At 31.1% G+C, this 15,821-nt stretch overlaps 1 long non-coding RNA gene across 1 annotated transcript in view; it reads left to right on the top strand.

The window, feature by feature from the left end:
• Positions 1-15,821, top strand: part of LOC137621194 (uncharacterized) — an 833,937-nt gene that overhangs the window by 486,755 nt on the left and 331,361 nt on the right. The window contains exon 4 of the long non-coding RNA XR_011040171.1: positions 12,850-12,884. This is a non-coding gene — a long non-coding RNA (uncharacterized lncRNA). The remainder of the gene's footprint in view (positions 1-12,849; positions 12,885-15,821) is intronic.

The following is a 15,821-nucleotide window of genomic DNA, read 5'->3' as shown; positions in this document are numbered from 1 at the left end:
TGGTGATCTGGAAGTTGGATGGAGTACAGAGGGTAATGTTGCTATATTTGATGATTTTCTTTTAAGAAACAACGGACGAATTAGTCTCGTTTACCAATCCTTTATATTGATTATGCTATTTTATAATACTTTTATTTTCTTTTAACTAAAAAAGACTTTTACTTTCAATTTTTTAGGTTTTCAGAGATGATCCTCAAAATTTTTGTACTTAGTTTTGTAATGGGTACTATATAAGTGAGTTTTCTTTTTGTATCTAACTGATTGTTTATATTTAGTGACGCCATTGATTGTCTATAGAAAATATTGCAGCGAGTGGCTCCGCCAATATATGAATTTTCAAATAATGTTGTGTTAGATTTAGTGTGCTACACATAATATAATATAATGTTAATGAGTCTATTACAGTAGCTATTAACCAACTTTGTCGATTCTTGGAGGGTTTTTTGGGAGCTCAATATTTAATGTTATAGTTTTTATTAATATAAGGAAACTTACCGATGTTTAAATGGAAGTGAAACAAGTACCATAAATGCTCGTATCTTGACAAATATATGGAATGTGTGTATCGCTTTGTTGGGTAACTATAATTTTAAGAAACTTAGCCATAACATGATGAAATGAAAGTACTTACTACTCTTAAGCAAATACTTAACTCAGAAGTTTTGTCAAAAGCACTGGTCGGTTTAATGTATATCCTGTTCTCTGAAGCGTTTGCTAGGAGCTTTTAGATCAAGGCTTTTGAAGTAAAGAATATCGTTTATAACACGTGCAATTTTCCATAAGGAGTTAACGTTTTATTTAAGAATAATTTCTCGTGAGTGATTGTTTGGATCTATAATAAACAGACTGTAGGGTTTAGTATACTCTCTCTCTCTCTCTCTCTCTCTCTCTCTCTCTCTCTCTCTCTCTCTCTCTCTCTCTCTCTCTCTCTCGTTTGCTGAGTGTACCATAGCTTTTGCGTAAAGGTTTGAACAAATAGGCCACATAATGTCATCACATTTATTAAATGAATTTAGGTATTGCGTACCGTATAGGTATATTTTATGTATATAATGTCACTTTTGTGGTTCAGGTTACTTGGTTACATTACGGTAACGAGGTCTTGCCATTGAAAGGTATATGGTAAGGACAGTGTGTTTTTGATTAATCGTATTTTGACATGTTTTCGGTTTAATCTAGAAGCACATCGAGTGTTGATATTTGATACTAACCCCAATTTCGTCTCTTTTAGTATTCATTGTATATCCCATTTCATTAACATTCTAGCTTTTTACATAGACATTTATTACATCTACAGTATTTTTATCATATTTCGGTAATATTTTCTATTTTTGTGATATTGGATTCGATTAATCTTCTTGATACTAAGATAACTTCATTTATATTGTATGCCAGTTACATTGACACAACTCGGTAGCTACTTGGTTTTACCATATTTTAAAAACCTTTTCACATTATTGCAACCGTTAATCTCTACATTTTGATCTGATTTCAAAAGCCTTCATAGAACTGTTATATTAGCTTCTGTATTTTAAAATGTATGCAATCTATTCGAATAGTACAGCTCACATATGCGTGCGTTTACTTTTTGTTGTTATATAAAGAACACTAATCTTAGATAATTATGAATATGGTTTTATAGATCAAAGAGACATCTGTAGTATCTTTCAGGATATTTGGCACAAAAAATAACCGGTTCGAAATGTTAGTGCACATACGATTTTGGAAGAAATTTCGTATGTGGGGGAGACAGAGGAACGGGTGGGGATAATCGTGTCGATATAAAATCTTTCTTCAAACAAATGAGTCTTATTATATTAATATGAAAGACAAACGTAGCACCAGCGATATTCAGTCATTTGTTAACTTCGATTGATTTGCCAACTGCTCTTGTTATCTGCTGCCTTTGAAGAAGGATTGCTCTTTGTTTGGAGTTTTTTCAACATCGTGCACATTGTTCAGACATGCGTGACAGATTTACGTTTTTCGTTCAAGTCGTTTGTAATTCGCTGCAACCCCCCAAAAATAGCTTTTATGTGAATAAGCAGTTTGCTTTTCACAGAGCAAACAACATTATTGTTCTAATCTGATATTAATCTTCTTTTGTGCGAAATATAAGTAAGTGATCCCCTTCCTAAAACTTATCGAATTTATCAGCTGACGACTAAGTATCCTTCTGAAGTGGAAAACGGGGCCTATGGTAAAAACGTGAGGGTTGTTAACAGAAAGGCATTGGTGTTGGTGCCACCATGCCGTTGCCTCACCTGACCCGCCGACTTTGAGCTGGAGAGCAATGAGACGGAATTATCATATTAGCTATGAGGGGCGCAAACAGTGAACACCGCTCATTTGACAATGTAAACATTTGCCCCCGCCACTCTCAACTTGCGTATTGATTCAGGGCCGACCGTCAAAAGGCACACGGCCAGGTCATTTTGATTAAACCTGCCTCTGATTTCTGCCGCTCTTATTACCTATTCATAAACCAAATAATAACCCCCTTCTCCAACGGCAGCCGCTGATTCGGCAAGAAGAGATTTCTCTAATATCAAATTTAGGGAGGTCGTCAGCTCCGAATTTGGATGCAATATTGGAGAGTGCCGGATGGACCGGGGAGTGCTAAGAGTTGGTGCTGATGTGAGTAGGTGTCCGTTTTCCTTTTGTCTTGTGAAGCTAAAATTCAAGGAAATGCCAAATGCACACGTGAATTCAGCGTTTATGTTCCCTCTGTATCGGAGAGATTAGAACACTAGCCACTCAGCTGGAGGAACTATTAATGATAAAAGTCCAAAGAAGAAAAGAGAAACACTCAAGAAGGAGAGTAAAAATGCTGTTTGGTAATTTTTATTGTTCGGAGAAAATGAAAATCTTAAATACGAACTGCATTCAATTGGCAGAGAATGTTGAGTAAAAATAAGATCAGAAAATGTCGGATTTTACTTTTAATTTTTCATACTATGAAAACATATAACCCTAAAGTCGTTTTAATTGTTCCTTTTATATATTTTTTTTTATCTAATCGGGACGGACAATTGAAATATTATGATAATATTTTTCTTCCGTTGAAAAATTAAGCTTGTATTTTAAATCGTCGTTTCATTTAATCTTATTACAATTCTCTATATGTATTACTCGTTCCTTTACTCAGTAGAATCAAGGTACAGAATATGACAAGCATTTTAAAATCTCGGAAGTTTCTCCAACTATTGTGGTAGACTGTAAAAAGGAAAATAAAAAAAAAAGCAAAGAGAAAAAGCGAAGACTACCAGAAAGAGAAGGAGGAAGTAAATTTTCCAAGTAAATCGAAACGTGATTATATTTGACAGGAGCGAGCTCTCTCCAAACTCTTGACTAAAAGTTGTCAACAAAATCCGTGGAAGGGGGGACTCTTCGAGACCCATCTACACTTGACGAGTTTGCCAATCTGCTTATTTAGCTCTGGGAATCTAATTTGCAACTTCACTTTAAGATTTCAACTTATAAATTAGTTTAGGAGGTCGCTCGGGACTTTCAAATTGGCCGGAAGGTCTGGAAAAATGTCAATAGTTTTCTGTGTAAATATTAAAAGGACTGGGAGAGCGAAGTTAGCTGGTGCTGATGCTGCGCGCACGAATGGATTTTCTTTTTTTTTCATTCTTTGCCGCTTTTTTAATGGAAGTCTTTTTTAACTTCTCTTTTTATTCAGTGAGTGAGGAGGAGCTGAAGAGGTATGGAATGCTTAAAGAAAGTTTGGCGAGAGAGAGGGAGATGGCGCTTGAATGAATGATAAAAGGATTTTTATTGTTTTCACATAAATAGATTATGTTTAAAGGTATAAAGCAGCATTTGGTTTTTAAATAAGAAAGCGGAGACCGATAGAGGACGGGTAATAGGTTTTTAAATAGGGTACTAACGAGAGTTATTATTGGTTTTATTGAAATATGCATTTAAAATTTCTTGTGCGTGATCATTCTCAATTCTCTTGTAATGCCTCCAACAAGGAGCTTATATTTTTGACCAGGTTAGTTTCGTTTTTAATAATCTGCTTGTAGGATGACGGAAGATTTGCGAAAATATAACCGAATGTCGGACTTTGGTTGGCATCAACTGATTGTATTATGGGAGAGAGAATTGCAGCTTTTGATCCGATTGAACCTTTTGAGGAATATATTGCCCACACTTGTTTCAAATTATCCAAGTTTAAGGAACGGCCGATCTACTTTCCATTACCGTAGAGTTTTGTGGCCATTAATTATTACTTCTGGATAGAAAGTCTGGCTTAGAGTTTATGTCTTCTCCTAACTTGTAAGTTTTCCTTGGAATTTTGACGACTAATTGTTTCTAGTCAATAAGTATGTGTTAAATGGATTTGACATTGCCGTCCATTTACATAGATGTACATGCATTTTAACAAAGGTTATAATGGTGTATGATATATATATTATATATATATATATATATATATATATATATATATATATATATATATGAACACACACTAGAGTACGCGACCCGTCAAAAAGATGGATAAACATTTAAATAGATATGCGCACGCACGCATCCCACTCTCAGTAGGATATGACTACTATGTCTCCTCCTACACGAGGGACTGGGAGAGCTGAGCGTGTCCGAAAGGATATATATATATATATATATATATATATATATATATATATATATATATATATATATATATATATATACACATATATGATATAATGTTTATATATATATATATATATATATATATATATATATATATATATATATATATATGTGTGTGTGTGTGTGTGTGTGTGTGCATATGTATATTGGGACATAATAGGATTGAGTGGAATTAGAAGAAATGGGGAATCCTATTTAGAGTTAAAATATGGCGATATATTTTGCTTCAGAGGACATGAAAGGAACAATGAAAATGGAGTGGGGTTCCTTTTTATAAAAATCTATCGAGCAGCATAGAAGAACTTTTTAGTACTAGTGATAAAATTGCTGGATTAATTGGCAAATTAGATAAGAAGTATAAACTGAAGACCATTCAAACGTATATACACACATCATCCCATACAGAGGAAGAAACAAACTTTTTATGAAGATCTGGATATATCTGTGAAAAAACATAAGGCTTAATTTACATTAGTTTTGGGCGATCTCAATGCTAAAGTAGGCCAAAAGAGGAGAGGAGAATCGGCAGTTGGTAAATTTGGAGTAGGCACAAGAAATGACAGATGAGATATGCCGAAAGAAACTTAAAATCATGAACACTCTTTTATATGAAAAAAAGAAAATGGAAACGGAGAAACCTACATGGAGAAAAGAAAAACGTAATTTATTTATTCTCAGTGATGAAGTTAATTTAGTTAAAGATGTATCGGGGTTAAACATGTTAAAGTCAAGCTACCACAGAATGTGGAGAAGCAAAGTTTGTTCAGATCTAAGGAAAGAAAAAGAAAAAAAATCAATTTTAGAGAAAGAAAATGAAAGCTCCTGAAATAAGAAAAAATCTGATGAATACATAATGAAATGGAAGCAAGTTAAGAAGAAACGAACATTAATTTTAAAAAAATTGTATTGGAATCAGCACAAAAGATGTGTGAAAAGTTCCCAAACAAGGTCAAAGAAAATATGAAAAAGACCAAAAACTTAATAAAGAAAAGAATGGAAATGAGCGTAAAATCTAAGAGATGAAAAGAATGAGAAGAACTAAACAATCAGATCAAACTTGATGAAATACTAAAGAAAGGAAGAAGCATCAAATTGATAAAAAGAAGACTTTGAACAGGGCGCCAACAGATGTTTGCAATTGATTTAATAATAGATGGTGGAGATTTCATAGTAGTAAAACTCTCTGAACTCTACACAAAATGTGTGCAAAAATGCTCCATACCTACAGCTTGTCAAAAGCTTTATCATTAAGGTAATTCACAAAAAGGGAGACACAAAAGATCTAAAAAATTACCTCCATAATAAGTTTACTCTCAGTAATATATAAATTATTTATAAAAAGATCATATTAGGGCGAATAGGAAGACAGCCAGTCTTTAATCAACCAAGAGAGCAGGCAGGCTTTAGAATCGGGTATTCAATAAGTGACCATATCCTATAACCAGGTAATGGAAAAATCATCTGAGTATGACAAACCTATATGTATGGTATTTATGGACTATGAGAAATCTTTTGTTTCTGTCAAAACTTCAGCAGCAATGAAAACCCTTCAAAGACAAGGAATAGAGGAATTATGTGGTAGTGATATATATATATATATATATATATATATATATATATTTATTTATTGATTCATATATTTAGATATGGTTCAGAGAAGAAACAAATCACTGCCACATTATTCCTCTGACTGTTGATGGCTCATATTCTGTGCGTTGAACCCTACTTGCTCACATTGCACCCTTCAATTCACACGTGCATTTTCTTGGTATCAAGGCTCTTCTTTTCCAGTATATCTTTCACAGCATTTATCAAGGCCTTTCAAGTCCTCCTTATCTTTTCCTATCTCTTGCCTTCTCCATTATAAGATTCATCACTACACAGCATTCAAGAATTTTTATTCCGCTTGAGACCAGTTTGTGGAATTATCTTATAATCTAGCAGTTGTATCCGTGGAACTAACGAAGTTCAAATTTACGAAGATTAGTTTTTTAATGTTGAACAGGTTGAAACGAGTCTCTTTTTAGTTTATATATTATTACAGATCTATTTTAACGTTGTTACTGAGCTTAAAACATATTATATTCTTATTTTATTTCATTACCTCTCATATATAAATTGTATGATTACTTCCTTATTTCCTTTCCTTACTGAGTTATTTTCCCAGTTGAAGCCTTAGGCCTTATAGCATTCTGCTTATCCAATCAAGGTTGTTGCTTAGATAATAATAATAATAATAATGATAATAATAATAATAATAATGATAATAATAATAATAATAATAATAATAATACATTGGTGATAACTTATTATCGTTCATTATTTACACTCAAAGTATTCAGATACATCTTTTCACATATGCTAATCTTTCTTTCACCACTGCTTCTCTCTCTCTCTCTCTCTCTCTCTCTCTCTCTCTCTCTCTCTCCTATATATATATATATATATATATATATATATATATATATATACATATTTATATATACATATCTATATATATACTATATATATATACATATCTATATATATATATATATATATATATACTTATATATATATATATATATATATATATATATATATATATATATATATATATATATATCCCTTGGAAGAGGGTCGTTCAGAAGTTTGTTCCTCTCAGTTTGCATCCTATTTTTTACGGAAAATATCTTCTTCTTCTTCTTCTTCTTCTTCTTCTTCTTCTTCTTCTTCTTCTTCTTCTTCTTCTTCTTCTTCTTCTTCTTCTTTTTTTTTTTTAAATTGATACGAAATGGTTAAGGTCGTAAATTAACTCCGTATGGTGATACCGGCGTATATCAGGCAACTTTCTTTTTTTGTAATATTTTGAAGAATGTTAATGAAAATTAGAATGGTTGGCCAAATTTGCATTTGGTAACCCTACTTATCCATCGATTGCAAAGCAAAGGTTCAATGGTGGTATTTAAAATTCCATTTAATAGAATCATGTTTTATAATTGTGTGACAAATGCATTTTTTTTTTAAGTTGAGTTCATTACTGTTCTACGTTATGGAAAAGATCGCAATATAGATGCAATTCTTAGGGAACAGTCGTAGGAAGGAGATTGGTCTATCATTTTTTCAATCTATACTTTTATTACCAATTGAAACCTTTTTTTTTTTTTTTTTAAATAAATAACACGATAACATATGCCTTTTTTAATGAAGGTCTACTGTTTGCTTTTAATGAAGGTCTACTGTTTGCATGTAAATTTAGATTTGACATTAGGAAGGGGCCAGAACCACAGTCAGAGAGGTTGCAAATTGCTTGTAATTCTGTGTACACTGAATTAGGGTAATGTTTTCTTGCAGATCGGACTTGTCTTTGCCTCTAATCTTATCTTTTATTAATTTATCCATTTATGAATTAATTATGTTAGCTTGTGAATCAAATTGATAACAATTTTAAAATTCAATCTTTTCACTAGACTAGGTGTAACTTAATGTTTAACTGGTTAAGGTCGTCATTTTCAGTAACGTTAATAATAGCAAGAAATAATCCTGTTTCGTACTAATATTACTTTATTTTACATTGCTTAAGAAGAATTCACAGATATATTATGCATTCTGCATCATTTTCATTTGTTATGCCTCGTTATATAGTAACAGCTATCATCATTTAGCAGATTGAATATACTGTAGGTGCGTACAATATTCTAGGAAGAACAATGCTATTCCTTGTATCCTCGCGTCGGAAAGTCTTAATGGGTTTGTTAATGACTGGAATATTTATTTCCATTTTTCTTGAACTCATGGTATTATACAAAAAGAAAATAAATAACAAGTAAGAAAAGTTTTATCTTTTTAAGTGGAATATTGTAAATTAACACTCGCCAAAGAATCGAAACTTGGAAATGAAATATGGGAGAATCGTTAAAAGTAAAATATGAAAATGGTGCACAATACAATGTTAACTTCTGAGGTGCAATTTTTATTTTCAGATTTTTGTATCCTAACTAATTTTTTCCAATAAAGGAAATTATTTTTAAACGGAATTTGATATGAAGATCCTAAAGTGATAGTATAACTTTAATCCTTCTAATAAAGAAAAAGAGGAGTAGTATCAGAAAGTATTTGACGCACTTATTCGAACTATCCAATATCTTAAGATCTTGTAAGGCATTGTGGTTATCCCCTCGTAAATTAATGGAGCCAGTAAAAGAAATATAATATTGTTGCTGTTTGATTATTGATATATATATATATATATATATATATATATATATATATATATATAACTGTCACGTGTATTTTTTTTTCAGGCTCTTTGATATGCGTCTTCGTCAGTGTCTTATTTCTTCATTTAGTTTTTCGCTATTTTATTTTGTATTATTTGGCAAGTAACTCACAGGAAAAACATTTCTTCATTGATGTATATGAAATGATTGGTAAAAATTATTTGTCACATCTTACATAGGCCATTCGGTTTTTGTAGAGTAGATAGGTGTAACCGGTTGGAATTATTGTGAACCTCTAAGACTAAAATAACTCTGCTTTCTCTTATCAAGAAAAGCTATTTTCCGTTTTCGAGTCCTGCATCAATAATCCAAACTTTCCTGTTATGTACAGAGAGACAAACCGACCCTTATCTATGCCATTAGAAACCTTATTAGCGCGTTGGTCGTCTAAAAAGGAGACTATTTCTCACTATTCATTATAAACACACCTGGTAGCATTCGGAATTCGACACCAAGATTCCCTTCAACCCCCCACCCCCACCCGCCCCCTTCAACCCCTCTTCTCCCCTCCTCTTACGTCCCCTTTTACCAAGCCTAATATCAGCATGACGCCATTATACCACCCATAATTGATCATGTGTCACTTTATTGATTAAGCAGATATCTAGTTCCAGGGAAGACCTTGGTGTTCCTATTACTTCAGTGGCTAGATAGTCTCGTTTCATTGAAAACAATTTCCTTTTTCATAATTTTTCCTTTTAAGTGTTGTTATTAATTGTAACTAATGATAACGATAGTTACAATAATGATAATAATGCTAATAAAAACTAATTATTATTAATCTTTTATTATTTCTCTTGTTGCAATTCACAAAATGCCTTTTGGTTTTTAATTGCCTCTATTACGTAGAGAAAAAAAAATAAGATTATTCATTGCTTTAAACGAAAACTTTAGTAAAATTCGTGCTGTAGGTAAAATTTATCCTTATCGAAAACATTTTGGAGTAAATATTTTCAATATTTTTATAATTTTTTGCTGAAATAGCAACGTATGGGTGGCTGAATAATGAAATGCTACTTGAATACAAAAGAAAGTACAGGAGAAATAAATAATTTGGATGGTCCAATCGTTGATTTATTAAACTTGCTCGTGCAAGGTATGGAATGGTCATATATATGAAAGATTTAAGTTTTATAATATATATATATATATATATATATATATATATATATATATATATATCAAACTTATATATATATATATAACTAAACACTATATATATATATATATATATATACACACACACACACACACTATATATATATATATATATATATATATATATATATATATATATATATATATATATATATATACATATGCAAATAGTCTGTCCAAAAACTAACGATAATTGAAAAAGTAGTACTTCCTTCCTTATGGCTATGCCTTAGAATTGAAAGATCTGTGGAGGGCACAAGCAAAACACCAGTTCAATTTCGTGTGATATTTTAGTATTTTAGACGATTTCTTTTACGTGGAAATAGGTACGCGTGATGAATATTGAATCCAATCACACACTGTGATTGATTATGACGTTGACCGGATGAAATCGCGTGATTCTCCAAAATTAGGAATCTTAATTTATATTTCGCAATGTGGTTATTCATTCTTTGTAATTATTGTTCAAACCTGTCATATTTTATGTTTTGCAATTGCTTCTGGGTTCCTCCTATTCTATTCATGCTACTGATTTATATTTTTTTTTTTTTTATTTCTGGTTAAACATATAATGCTTTCCTTACTCATTTATTAATGATCAAAACATTCCTCAAATATTTTTGGTATTTTTGGAATGGCTTAGAGACTTGGATACTTGTCTTGAAATTCCAGATAATTGGAGGAATCCTTTATTTCATATAGTTTTGGAATAGGAAGTGTATTTAGCGTTTAGAAAATAATCTTTTAATTTGTTCGTCAGTAGACCGGGTAATCTGAAAATAAAAGGATGGCAATTGGGCAAAGAGAATTTGGTACAATGCTGGCGGACAGGTTGATAAGAATTATCGGTATCCAGAGAATCCAGTATTTTGTGCTTTCTAGAAAGTCTGAATTGGTATCAAGAGAAGTGGATTCACTCATCAAATCAAAATAATGACAATTCATGAAATTCGTATTAGAGTTGGACTTGAGCAAATGAACTAAATGTATTTGTAATCCTTGTCCATGATTTTGCAATCGTGTGTTACATACGACAAGGGCAGTTCAAAATCATTACAATTTATGTTTACTGACTCATTAATGTGGAAATACTGATTCTTAAGGTTTTTGGTGGGTGTGTAACTCTAGAAATAATTAGTTATGTGTTTTGATAACTAATAAAACGTAGTTATTTTTTACTATGTTTGTATATCGAAGGTGGCTTTCGAATGGAATAGAGTGACTTGTCTTTGCTGCGAGATTCAGAAATGCAACTTTATAACAGATCACCAGTGTTTTCATTCTAAGTTTTACGTAGGTTTGTACTGCTTTATTATTTGTGTTGAAGACTGTTTTAGTATAAAACTTCAAAAAAAGTGGCAAACGAGACGTTACCTATACGATAGATGACAATCTTTTCCTTTCATGTATATGTCCTAAGATATTCTAATTAGCTATTAATAATATCGTACTATGCAGATGTAAAACTTACCCATAGTTTTTTCTGTATTTATAGTATTTTTGATTTTCATGTCCAATATTGTGTATTTCTAAATAATGTAATTTACCTAGATATTTGTGCAACACTAGGTAAGGATTTAGGAGTTTAGGTAAATGAAAATTTAGGTGTTTCTTTATGGTAAAATTATGATCCGAGATCACCCAGGAAACCGGTCTCTCCCAATAGTGTTTTGATTACTTGAATTTGCCGTTGGGTGTTATGAAATCGTTTAGGAAAGAGCGTTGGGCCGATGTTATATGTTCAAATAATTTTTTCCAAATGCCTAAAATCCTAAATGTTTAGATAAGAATAAAATTCTGAGAGAACGACCAATTCATACATTAATACAATTTAGTAATAGTACTGAATCATAACAAGAGCTAATTGTCGAGTCTCTTATTGGGGAGCAAATATTTGTGCTAATTGATTATTGTTGTTAATTTTTTTTAGTCTCATTCAAAAAGGAAAAATTATCATTGGCTTTTTAATTAGGAAATGATTCACTTAGACCCAAAAATCTGTATACATAAGTAATTAATAGGTTCGTATAGGAGTTTTTCAGAGTTATCTCCAATGTTTCTATCCTTATTCAGACTAGTTGGGAAGTATGACCAATCCCACAAACCCCCACCCATTCCCTGACCCCTGCAGAATGAGATCAACCTGAATCATTTAATGTCCACGTGCAAAGCAATATTATTTACGTTGGTGGTCGAAAATATTCTATTCATAAAAAAGGGCCTGGCCATTTTCCAGCAAGATGAATTATCCAGAGCGAACGATTTAGAGATAATTGCCGGCAGGCGTCTGTATCGATCACGCAACACCTAATATTGCCCAATTACATAAATGGTTGATGGGTGGATGGAGGGAATTGCTAGCATTGTGCACAAATGGTACTCATATATATATATATATATATATATATATATATATATATATATATATATATATATATATATATATATATACACACATAAATATATATATATATATATATATATATATATATATATATATATATATATATATATATATATATATATATATATATATATATATATATATATATATATACACACACACTATAAACACAACAGAGAGCTAGAGAGAAAGACGCGCTAGACCGTAGTGTCTTATGGTATTGAAGGATCGGAAACACTTTTTTCAGCTTTATTGGAAGGTGATCGAGTATGGCTGAAAAAACAAATGGATATGGTACACAGTCATATTTTATTCTTGTATTTAGTAACCTAAGATTTTATTTATGAAGTAATGTTATAACATTTATTTTCTTCTGTTTTCCAGGTTGAGCCGAAATGATCTGGAAGTCATCTTTCAAGGTTGGTTTTGAGTTATGTAGTTCATTGTTTATTGGAAATATACTGTACAGGAAAACTAACAGGGTTGTATGAGTTTCTGTGGCTGACATTATCCATTTTTTTTTTTTGGGGGGGGGGGCTTCTTAAGTAACCTGGGCAAATTGTCTTTTATGATATTGGATACCTAACTGGTTAATTGGAAGTAAATGTTTAATTGATAAGAGGAAAAAAATTTTAAACCCAGTTTCATGATGGATGTTTCCATTCTTTATTATTGAAAATGTTACGGAATTGATGTATTACGTAACTGCATATTTGTTATCAGGCTAACTGTAGTAGTTTGAAATGAATTTCATTTATTGCAGATACACTTTGTCAATTAAATACCGGTAGGATGCAAAAAATTTCTATAAATGTATATCTCTGGAGCTTTTCCATCGTTAAAATCACTTATTTTCTCTTAAAATTGTTTTTGAAGTTTCTGTCTTCACGATTCTACTATAGTAATTAAATCTTACAAAAGATTTAGGTTTTGTATTCAGTATAGCAGATCCACGTGTGTAACAAGGTTACTGCCATCTCAGTTCTGAAATTCATGTGTGTGTAAGCGGAAATCGTGTTTTCTGCGAACTGTTTAGAGGGAGATCTCTGTAAAACCATGGCAATTAAGAATTACAAATTAATTTCAATTATTTTTTAAATTCTTTTATTTGGGGGATATATTATTGTATAGATTTACTCGTGCGTACTACACAAACACACACAGAGAGAGAGAGAGAGAGAGAGAGAGAGAGAGAGAGAGAGAGAGAGAGAGAGAGAGAGAGAGAGAGAGAGAGAGAGAATTAAAAAGGATTTTTTCTTTATGCAATACTTCCTTTAACAAGGTAGTGGATGCATTTCTTTTATGCAATCAAATATTAAAAAAGTTTTATCTTTAATTAATACATCTTTTGGCAAGATAGGGGATGCATTTCTTGTACGTAACTAAATATTAAAAAGGTGTTTTTTCTTTAAACCGTACTTCCTGTGACAAGATTGTGGATTAATTTCTTGTAGGCAATTAGATATGAAAAAAGTTTTTCTTTTAAGTAATATTTCCTGTAACAATATAGTGGATTCATTTCTTTTAAATAAATAGATATTAAAAAAGCATTTTCCTTTTAGTAATACTGCCTGTGAAAAGATAGTGAAATAATTTTTTGTAGGTAATTAAGAAAAACAAAATATTTCCTTTAAGTAATACTCCCTTTACCGAGAGAGTTGATTCATTTCTTTTAAGTAACAAGATATTAAAAATGTGTTTTTCCTTTTAAGTAATATTTCCTGTGGGAAGATAGTGGATGCATTTCTTGAAGGTAACTAAATATTAAAAAAGGCGTTTTCCCTTTAAGTATTAACAGACTATTTTTTAAATAATACTCCCTGTGACAAGATAGTGGATTAATTTCTTATAAGTAATCAAATATCAGAAAAGTTTTTCCTTTAAGTAATACTAACTTTGACAAGATAGTAGATTAATTTCTTTTAGGCTAATAGATATGAAGGTGGTTTTCATTTAAGTAATACTTCCTATGATAAGATAGGGGATTCATTTCTTTTGTAACTAGATTTAAAAATGTGTTTTTCCTTTAAGTAATAATTCCTGTGACAAAATAGTGGATGCATTTCTTATGTTAATTGAATGTTGCAAAAGTTTTTCTTTTAAGTAATAATTTTAGACAGTGTATGCATTTTTTGTGGGTAATTAAATATTAAAGAAGTTTTCCCTAAAAGTAATTCTTCCTGTAATAAGATAGTGGATGCATATCTTGTTTGTATGTAAATATTAAAGATTTTTTTTCCTTAAAGTAATACTTCCTGTGACAAGTTAATGGAGACATTTCTTGTCGGTAACTAAACATTAAAAAGGTTTTTTTCCCTTAAGTAATCCTTCCTGTTACAAGATATTGGGTGCATAACTTGTTTGTAAGTAGATATTTAAAAAAAAGAAATGAGTTTTACTTTAAGTAGTACTCCGTGTGACAAGATGTGAATGCATTTCTTGTCGGGAACTAAATATTTAGAAAAAAAAATTCCTTTAAATTAATACTTCCTGTGACAAGATAGTGATAGATTTCTTGAAGGTAACTAATTATTAAAAAGGCGCTTTTCCCTTAAATACTAATTCCTCTGACAAAATAGAGGATATAGATTTTTTTGTATGGAAATGGAAATATCAAAGAAGTATTTTTTCCTTTAAGTAATACTTCCTGTGACAAGATGTGGATGCATTTCTTGTAGGTAACTAGATATTGAAAAAAGTATTTTTCTTTTAAATAATACCTTCTGTGAGAAGATACTCAGTGCATTTCTTATAGGTAACTAATTGTTGAAAAAAGTATTTTTCCTTTCAAGTAATACTTCCTGTTACATGATAATGGTAGCATTTCTTGTCGGTAACTTAATATTAGAAATGTGTTTTTCCTTTGAGTAATACTTCCTGCGACAAGATGGGGATGCATTCCTTGTAGGGAACTAAATGGATTTTTTTTCCCTTCAAGTAATACTTCCCGTGACAAGATAGTGGATTCATTTTTTGTTGGTAACTAGATATTGAAAAAGTATTTTTCCTTTAAGTAATACTCACTTTGACAATATAGTTGATGCATTTTTTATAGATAACTAGATATTAAAAAAAGTATTTTTCCTTCAAGTAATACTTCCCGTGACAAGCTAGTGAATTATTTTTTATTTTCTTTCCTCCCTTTAAGCAATACTTCCTGTGACAAGATAGTGGATGCATTTCCTTTAGGTAACTAATAGAGCTTTTTCTTGTAGTTGAACATGAAAACAAGTTAATGGAACTAGCATGGAGGACCTTTTTTTCTTTGGATTTAGTTTGTTTCCTTCTGTTTCTTTGTGCATTGCATCAGTACCTGTTTAATTACATCCCCATTAGATAATTTTTTTTTTTATGTG

This window comes from Palaemon carinicauda, chromosome 27 (genome assembly GCF_036898095.1).
Source record: "Palaemon carinicauda isolate YSFRI2023 chromosome 27, ASM3689809v2, whole genome shotgun sequence".
Classification (NCBI taxonomy): domain Eukaryota; kingdom Metazoa; phylum Arthropoda; class Malacostraca; order Decapoda; family Palaemonidae; genus Palaemon; species Palaemon carinicauda.
This window is presented reverse-complemented; position numbering and strand designations above follow the sequence as displayed.